Genomic DNA, 9,914 nt, shown 5'->3' on the forward strand with positions numbered 1-9,914 from the left:
AACTCCTCCCACGTTTTACATATGCGCGCTTGGCGAAGCCCTGCCGGAATTCCGCTGCCACCACCACCACCATCGTTGTGTTGGTTCCAATCTCATCTACCCCCTCTCTCTCGCTTGCTGGATCAAGAAGTTGAGTACGCCGCCGAGCCACACGTGTGCTAAACTCGGAGGTGCCTTCCGTTTGACACTTGATCGGGAGTTCGTGGACGGATCGTGATTTGATCGTGAAGACGTTCGACTACAACAATCACGTTTCTTAACGCTTCCACTTAGCGATCTACAAGGGTATGTAGATCCAATCTATCCTCTCATATATGTGCATCTTCGAGATTGATCTTGGTGGGTGTAGGAAAATATTTGTTTCCCATGCAACGTTCCCCAACATAGGTAACCATAGTTGTTGGTACTCTCATTATCCGCATTGCACACACATTCATTTATATTTTCTCGGCCATAGGGCAGACGTCCTAGATTTAAAAAGGTTTGATTTGTAGCTAGTGATTATTACGAAATCTTCAACTCCGACCTTCAAACCGACCGCAACCATCCGGAATGCACGGTCCGGACGTGTTTTATCATCCAACGTGATCCTGCATCGCTCAGTTCGGCGGTCTGGAGCATTTTCTCCCATAAACCGGAGACAACTTGGGAGGTATGTGATAACCCACAAGTATAGGGGATCACAACAGTTTTCGAGGGTAGACTATTCAACCCAAATTTATAGATTCGACACAAGTGGAACCGAAGAATATTTGAAGGTATTAGCAGCTGACTTGTCAATTTAGCCACACCTGGAGATTAATTATCTGCAGCAAAGTGATCAGTAGCAAAGTAGTTTGATAGTTTTGATAGTAGTGATAGCAGTAATAGTAACAGTAACAGTGATAGCAGTAATTTTGTAGCAAGTGTACCAGTGATGATAGCAGTAGTAACTTAACAGAAACAATATGGAAAAGTTCGTAGGCATTGGATCGGTGACTTGTTGGATGATATTCATCATGAGACAGTTATAACCTAGGGCGATACGGCACTAGCTCCAGTTCATCGATATAATGTAGGCATGTATTCCGTAAATAGTCATGCGTGCTTTATTAAAAGAACTTGCATGACATATTTTGTCCTACCCTCCCATGGCAGCGGAGTCCATATTGGAAACTAAGGGATATTAAGGCATCCTTTTAATAGAGAACCGGAACAAAGCATTAACACATAGTGAATACATGAACTCCTCAAACTACGGCCATCACCGGGAGTGGGCCCGGTTGTTGTCACTCCGGGGTTGCCGGATCATAACCGTAGTAGGTGACTATAACTTGCAAGATCGGATCTAAAATATGGATATAATGATGAATTCATAAACAGTTCAGATCTGAAATAATGGCACCCGGGCCCAAAGTGACAAGCATTAAGCATGGCAAAGTCATAGCAACATCAATCTAAGAACATAGTGGATACTAGGGATCAAGCCCTAACAAAACTAACTCGATTACATGATGAATCTCATCCAACTCCTCACCGACCAGCGAGCCTACGAAGGAATTAGTCACTCTCGGTGGGGAGCATCATGGAATTGGCGATGGAGATAGGTTGGTGATGACGAAGATCGAAGATCCCACTCACCGGAGCCCCAAACGGACTCCAGATATGCCCTCCCGAGGAAGAACAGGGCCTGGCGGCGGCTCCGTCTCGTGGATCGCGATAATTCTTTCTCCTTATTTTTTCTGGAAATATGTGAATTTATAGTATCAGGGGGTCGTCAGTGGGGCCACCAGGTGGGTACAACCCACCTGGGCGCGCCAGGAGAGGGGGGCGCGCCCTGGTGGGTTGTGCCCACCCAGGGGCCCCTCTCCGGTGGGTCTTGGCTCCAGAAATTCTTATTATTGGTATAAAAATCCTCAAAAAGTTTCGTTACATTCCGAGAACTTTTATTTCTGCACAAAAACAACACCATGGTAGTTATGCTGAAAACAACGTCAATTCAGGGTTAATTTCATTCAAATTATACAAATTAGAGTCCAAAACAAGAGAAAAAGTATGAGAAAAAATAGATACATTGGAGACGTATCAGTATGTAGTCTTGAATCTATGAACACTGCCCTTGTAGAGCAACATGAAGAATCTGAACTGGTCAAGAATGTGAAGGAAGAGAAAACCTGGACTCTCAAAAAGAGGCTTGATTATATTGATGGAATGCTAAAGTTCATCGCCAGGATCCGATGAGTACATCTGAGCAATGAAACTAAGTCATGTGTCTAATTTTATACAGCGGTCTACCCCATGGTTGGTTATTGTAATGTCTCAGACAATCTGTTTGACAACTGTCAAGTTTGTAGTTTAATAAAAGCAGCAGCGAGAGCTCAATTCACATTCAAATTTGAATTTTGCACAAATTCATATAAAAATTCAAATATTACAATTTTGCAATATAATACAAATTGGCCGTGCCTAAATACTGTGACGGTTATGCACGTTGTCAGAATCGTATGGACCCATAAGTAAGAATCCACGTCGCCCACGTATAGACCTGCTTGCCAGCATCCATGTCAGCACTGCAATAGGCTCACATGTCAATCCTTGACCGGTCAAATGACACATCGTCCGAGAAAAACAATGCTTGGTCCCACATGTAAGTAGCTAGGTCAGCATCTTCTCGGCCCATATGTCAGCAGTGTTGACTAGTCAAAACCGATGCCGACTTATTGCCGACGGGGCCGTTGGTGATAATACTCATGGTGGACCCACATGGAATATCGTCACCAAAACGATCTTAGGCGACAGATTAGCCTATCATAGGTGACATTCACGGCCGTCAACGAAAATGCACATAGGTGACAAATTTGGGTTCATCGCCTAAGACACAATCTTGAATGACGAAGGAAGTGGTAGTGTCAAGATTTTATTTTTTGTGGCGGCGCTTCAGTGACAATGGGGGTGAAGGCCGGAAAATGTCACATGGTATTTTCCATGACGAAAAACAATTTTACGTGTCAGAAGTGAAACGTCGGAAAGTAGACGAGATTTTGCAATGTCTTCCACTCTCTCTGAAGCATATCTATCCATGGCTCCGCGCAATCAAACGAGCGGCCTGCAGGACATGGGGAAGACATGTCGTGGAAATGGAGATCCGGTACGGCTGACATTAGAATACGTTTAGCCTTGTCCAGTACTGTTTAGTTAAAATATTTTCGAAATGTAAATGTTTTTGTCTGATTTCAATGAAAACCATCCGGTTTGCGTGTAATTCGTCCGGTAATTTTAGATTCTATTTGAAATGTATGTGGATAGCTTTCGATGACCGCCTCTCACATCCGTGTCTATGGACTGGTCTCTCCCTATCTGCGGACGGATACACTGTCTGATTTGCGGGTCAGTGTCGAGATGCTCTTATCAGCAGTTTTTTTCAGTTCAAAACATTCCAAGTAAGGTACTAGGTGTGTATGCAAGGTCAGGAAGTTGACGTGTGCGCGCGGTGGTCAAAACCCAAGAGGCAAATGTGTGGCAACTCTTGCAGCAAAGCAGAACCGACCATGATGAGTTTGAGCCTGTGAGCACATGCACGCAGAAGAGAACAGCTAGCAGATCCGGGCTGGTATATTGGATCCAAACGCAAAGGACAGGGAGAAGAAGTCAAAGGACACCGTACCCACCCGTAGTACTTGAATGTACAACCGTACGACTGACCGGCGGCGTACTGTACGTGGTGCTGCAGTCGTGCAGATGCTCTGGCCGCACGCTAGCTGGATATCACGTTGCATCCCTGTAAATAAAAGTTCACCGGGATCTGATCTTCTGAACGAGGACATGTGTTTCCTGAGTCTGGGGAAAACTGAGACGTTGTTTGCTGCAGGGTACAAAAGATGCTCTTCCGCTCACGAGCTTAAATGAGCTAATAGTAAAAACAATAGATTTTTTGTGTGGCAAATTTTGATAAATATTTTGAGTGCTTGTAAAGTTTCATCATGGAATGACATTTGTGGGCGTCATGGCAAAAGAAAGAAAGATCAGCTCCACCTCAAAGCTAAACACAAGCACTACCAACACATTTGATATATATTTTGGGGAGGCATGTACGATTTCATCGGTGAAACCCAATGCATAACCGGACAGATTTTGACTTTCTTCAGCTATATCTTACATTCTTTCAAGAATGAAACGATCTAACATGTCTCTATGACCTACTAGTTTAGTGAGTGCACACAATTATTTGCACAGATCGATCCAGATCAAGCAATAATCAGCAGGCACCACCTCTACACGGGACAGCTGGGAAAGGCAGCCCCGGCATTCAACTCCAGGCCACTGTTCCAAGATCTTGACGCTGATCTATGCATCATCCCCAAGAAGCAAGAATAGTACTCCCTCCGTAAACTAATATAAAAGTGTTTAGATTACTAAAGTAGTAGTGATCTAAACACTCTTATATTATTTTACGGAGGGAGTATTAGTTTGTGATGTTATGTTAAAAGTACACCTCTAACGCCTTTGACTTGATAATACACAAAAGAACACAAAGAAATCCCGGATGAGTAGGCAGGCAAGAGAGGGGGATGTAGATTGGATTGAGCCATTGGCCTGCCCTCTCCATGAACTGTTCTATTGGGCGCACGAGTATAGTTAATCACCACCACCACTGACAACAACTGAAAGCAAGCAACTGCATGTGGTATAAGAGCATGATTGAGCATTAAGAATGGCGTGTGTACGTAGGGATCAAGAGGCTCCAGCTTGTCCAACGACGAGTCCAGCTGTTTAGCCGCATTAATCAACGATTAGGAGCCCCTTCTTTATTCGATCCGTAGACTAATCGCTGCGTGCAGTACGCATTTGGATTTGGGGGGCAGTGATATCCTAGTGACATGTGAAGTTCCATAAGCTTCCAATATTTCTCTTTCTTGGGGAGGCGACTCGCATAGAAAATTCATTTCCTGTGAGATTTTGGATGCATTGTTACGATCATCGTTGATTCGGTAAGAGTTGTTTGTAGCAGGATGCTATATATCCTTGTCTACAGATCGTACTACTCCCTCCGTCCCAAAATTCTTGTCTTAGATTTGTCTACATACGGATGTATCTATTCACATTTTAGTATTAGATACATCCGTATCTAGATAAATCGAAGACAAAAAATTTGGGACGGAGGAAGTATATGGTACTAGTAGCTGCTGGTATTATATTCTCCTGGCTTGAGGGCATCGAGAGTCTGCATACTGCATGTGGTTTACAAGGATGATGAGATGGCCAATCGACCGCCAAAGATGAAATGTCCAATTATTGGAAGCTCTCCATGCTTGAAGCTGATCGCTAACCCCCCAGCCTACCGATGGATGTAGCTATCGATCGACCGCCCGGACGTACGTCGGCACCGCGCACAAATCAACCAAACCGTTCCGTCTTACGTCTAACACCGCGAGCATTATGTACTATAAGTAATGTGACCGGCCTCCATCAGCAACCGCGTTCCATTCTCATGAAGCAAGCAAAGGACAGCGACCCAGCGCTTCTCATTTCATTATCCTCAGCGTCTTGTTTTTCTTTTCGGGACAAGTTTATCCTTTGGCATCTCATCAGACATCAGGGATGGAAGGATGTTAATGGGCTAACTAAAGGAATTTGACGGAATCTCTCGCCCGACCCCGACATTTGTTTCCCGCAATCGCGAACGAGGTCAACACGCGTCTTCTTGATTTCACCGCGACATTTGCTCGCATGGACAAAAGGTTCACTGCCTCGCCATGACTCAACGTTTAACGAGGGCCACATGTGAAATGTGTTAAGGAGAAGGCAGCGTAGCCTCATGCGAAATTCACCTCGCTCAGCTCACGCACGTTCGTGTGTGGAAGAGACTCGGCTACAGCTGTCGAGGTTAGTTTCTTCTTCTTTTATACCTCTTTTTTTAGAAACATTTTGATTTATACTCACTCGCTCTGTCTAGCTTTGCATGTTTGGGCCTTGTAAGTGACAAGGCCCACGGGATGTTCAGCGATACCACTCCCGGTCCTTCCTGCTCCGGTCGTTGGCAGTCTCCAGTGACTGCCCAGACAAAGAACCAGGGAGTATATACAACGAGTCCACTGACCGTAGCTTCTTTTTTTTTTTTTGCAAATGCACTGACCGTAGCTGGTTACCAGCCATCACAAAATCAAACCATTTTTTCAGGCATTTTGACCAAGGACCACCAAATACTTTAAAATTCAGATTTGATGGGGCCTTCTCACAGGAAAAAGACAACCTTTAAAAAATTAAGGTATACTGCTTAGTGTGACGTTCACACAGTTTTTTTTTTAGTAAAAGGCGAAAGAATAGTTCGCTATGTGCTCACCACGCAGCTGCGTGCCTTCCGCCTGTCGCACCACATCCTCTTATATAGCCCAGCTCCCTCCCCTGGCCAAGCGAGATGGGACTAATCAAAACAGCTGGCTCCGCCTCGTTTCGCTTCTTCTGCTGCCTCCTCCACCGCACCAGCAAAAGCCCACAGGCCAGAGGATAGAGGAGTGACTCCAATGGCCCAAACAAAGCAGCCGTGGATTTTTTCTAAAGGCGGAATTATATCGACAGGATCAGCTGAAACGCTGACTAATCAAATTAGTTAGTTTTTCTCAATAAAAAATCAAAATAATTAGTATGGGCGTGCACTCATTTTGCAACTATGTACTCCGTTTATGCTACTCAAGCAGGCACAGTGGCGTGTTGTGGCCTAGCATGGAGCAATATCGCTGGCCGGTACGAAGCTACACAAGCGCTAGGAACGACCCCACAACCAGAGACACACGTCAAGCAGTTTTTTTTTTAAGTTGCAGTTCATGCAGGTGCTTAGCTTATCTAGCCACGCAGATATCATGTGCCCTAAGCCGAACGATACGCGAGGAGCACAAGCGTTGAGAAAAGATTCCCAGTGCGTAGACTTTGGCTACATGATTATTCGGTCGGTTTAGTTGTACCGATCTCAATTATTCAGACTAATGACCTAAGCAATTGCACATATAGAAACATGTGTGCACGCTAAACGTTAAGCCATTATCAAGCCCGTCGATAGACCATGCTGCTAGCTGACCTTTTTTCGTTCTGAAATGTTGTTCGCTGAGCTTCGTTTCTCCTCCGGTGCTCCCCCCGGATCTGAACGTGAGTGGGAAAAACACAAGGACAGTCCAGATGCGTCGATGGCGGTTCGTAACGAGGGGCATGATGGTCATTTCAGGTGGGCGTAGAGCACGCGTAGACCAGTCGTAGAGCCCTGTACGAGCCCGCGCTGGCCCGTGTACTGTTGTATGCCGGGCGTGTACATGTATTATACGCTGGCGGTTCCGTTTCCCCGCGGTCGTGTGCGTGGATAATTTCCAAAAAAAGGCCCCGAGTATAAGAGGAGGGGAACGGGCACCGACCGCATCGCCCACCCCATTTCCCCCAAATCGCCTCCCTCTCCCTCCTCTCTCCTCTGCCTCATCGTCTTCCTCATCGACCACCCCAGCTGCTCGCTCACCACCACCGCCTCCCTCTCTCCTCCTGCTTGCTTCTTGCTCGGATGGAGCAAGGTCGTGGGGAAGCCGTCGTCGCAGACGGAGATCTGAAGAAGACGGGCGCGGAGACCGTGGCAGATGCCGTCCAGGCCCTCGTCGGAGGTGCAGGAGGTGCTGCATCCCCACGCGCTGGGTCGGTCGCTGCGGCGGCGAATCTGGAGGAGAAGAAGGTGGTCGTGGCGGACTCCGTCGTGCCGGAGCTTAGCGTGACGGCTGCTACCTCTTGAGCACTGCGTTGGTTTTCCCTTGAAGAGAAAAGGGTGGTGCAGTAAAGCAGCGTAAGCATTTCCCTCAGTTTTTGAGAACCAATATATCGATCCAATAGGAGACCACGCACGAGTCACCTCGTACCTACACACACAAATAATAACCTCGCAACCAACGCGATAAAGGGTTGTCAATCCCTTCACGGCCACTTGTAAGAGTGAGATCTGATAGAGATGATAATGATAATAAGATAAATATTTTTGATATTTTATGATATAGATTGAAAGTAAAAGATTGCAAAATAAAATAGATTGAAAACTTGTATGATGGAAAATAGACCCGGGGGGCATAGGTTTCACTACTGGCTTCTCTCAAGATAGCATAAGTATTACGGTGGCTTCTCTATATGAATGCCTCCGGCGGTGTGCCGGGATTGCGATGAATCAAGAGTGACATGTATGAAAAAATTATGAACGGTGGCTTTGCCACAAATACTATGTCAACTACATGATCATGCAAAACAATTTGACAATGATGATGCGTGTCATAATAAACGGAACGGTGGAAAGTTGCATGGCAATATATCTCGGAATGGCTATGAAAATGCCATAATATGTAGGTATGGTGGCTGTTTTGAGGAAGATATAAGAAGGTTTATGTGTGATATAGCGTATCATATCACGGGGTTTGGATCCACCGGCAAAGTTGGCACCAACTCTTAAGGTGAGAAAGGGCAATGCACGGTACCGAAGAGGCCAGCAATGATGGAAGGGTGAGAGTGCGTATAATCCATGGACTCAACATTAGTCATAAAGAACTCACATACTTATTGCAAAAATCTACAAGTCATCAAAAATCAAGTATTACGCGCATGCTCCTAGGGGGGATAGATTGGTAGGAAAAGACTATCGCTCGTCCCCGACCGCCACTCATAAGGAAGACAATCAAATAACACCTCATGTTTCAAATTTGTTACACAATGTTTACCATACGTGCATGCTACGGGACTTGCAAACTTCAACACAAGTATTCCTCAAATTCACAACTACTCAACTAGCACAACTTTGATATTACTATCTCCATATCTCCAAACAATCATCAAGTATCAAACTTCTCTTAGTATTCAATGCACTTATAAGAAAGTTTTTATTATGCCTAAAAGCAAATTGCCATGTTGTTCTAAAGGACTCTCAAAATAATATAAGTGAAGCATGAGAGATCAATTATTTCTATAAAATAAAACCACCACCGTGCTCTAAAAGATATAAGTGAAGCACCAGAGCAAAAACTATATAGCTTAAAAGATATAAGTGAAGCACATAGAGTATTCTAATAAATTCCAATTCATATGTATCTCTCTCAAAAGGTGTGTGCAGCAAGGATGATTGTGGTAAACTAAAAAGGAAAGACTCAAATCATACAAGACGCTCCAAGCAAAACACATATCATGTGGCGAATAAAAATATAGCTCCAAGTAAAGTTACCGATGAACGAAGACGAAAGAGGGGATGCCTTCCGGGGAATCCCCAAGCTTAGGCTTTTTGGTGTCCTTGTATTTTACCTTGGGGTTCCATGGTCATCCCCAAGCTTAGGCTCATGCCACTCCTTGTTCCATAATCCATCAAATCTTTACGCAAAACTTGAAAACTTCACAACACAAAACTTAAAAGAAAATCTTCGTGAGCTCTGTTAGTAAAAGAAAACAAACCACCACTTCAAGGTATTGTAATGAACTCACTCTTTATTTATATTGGTGTTAAACGTACTGTATTCCAACTTCTCTATGGTTTATAAACTCTTTTACTAGCTATAGATTCATCAAAACAAGCAAACAACACACGAAAAATAGAATTTGTCAAAAACAGAACAGTATGTAGTAATCTGTAGCTAACGCAAACTTCTGGAACCCCAAAAATTCTAAAATAAATTGCTCGACGTGAGGAATTTGTGTATTAATCATCTGCAAAAAGAATTAACTAAATAGCACTCTCCAATAAAAACTGGCAGCAATTCTTGTGAGCGCTAAAGTTTCTGTTTTTTATAGCAAGATCAAAAAGACTTTCCCCAAGTCTTCCCAACGGTTCTACTTGGCACAAACACTAACTAAACACACACAAAAACACAACCAAAATAGAGGCTAGATAAATCATTAATCACTAAACAGAAACAAAAAGCAAGGAACAAAAATAAAAT

General features: G+C 44.3%; 1 pseudogene; it reads right to left on the reverse strand.

Moving 5' to 3' along the window:
• Window positions 1–6,215: 6,215 nt before the first annotated feature.
• Window positions 6,216–6,328, reverse strand: LOC123038373 (uncharacterized; annotated as a pseudogene).
• Window positions 6,329–9,914: the final 3,586 nt, after the last annotated feature.

This window comes from Triticum aestivum, chromosome 2A, assembly GCF_018294505.1.
Source record: "Triticum aestivum cultivar Chinese Spring chromosome 2A, IWGSC CS RefSeq v2.1, whole genome shotgun sequence".
Taxonomy (NCBI): domain Eukaryota; kingdom Viridiplantae; phylum Streptophyta; class Magnoliopsida; order Poales; family Poaceae; genus Triticum; species Triticum aestivum.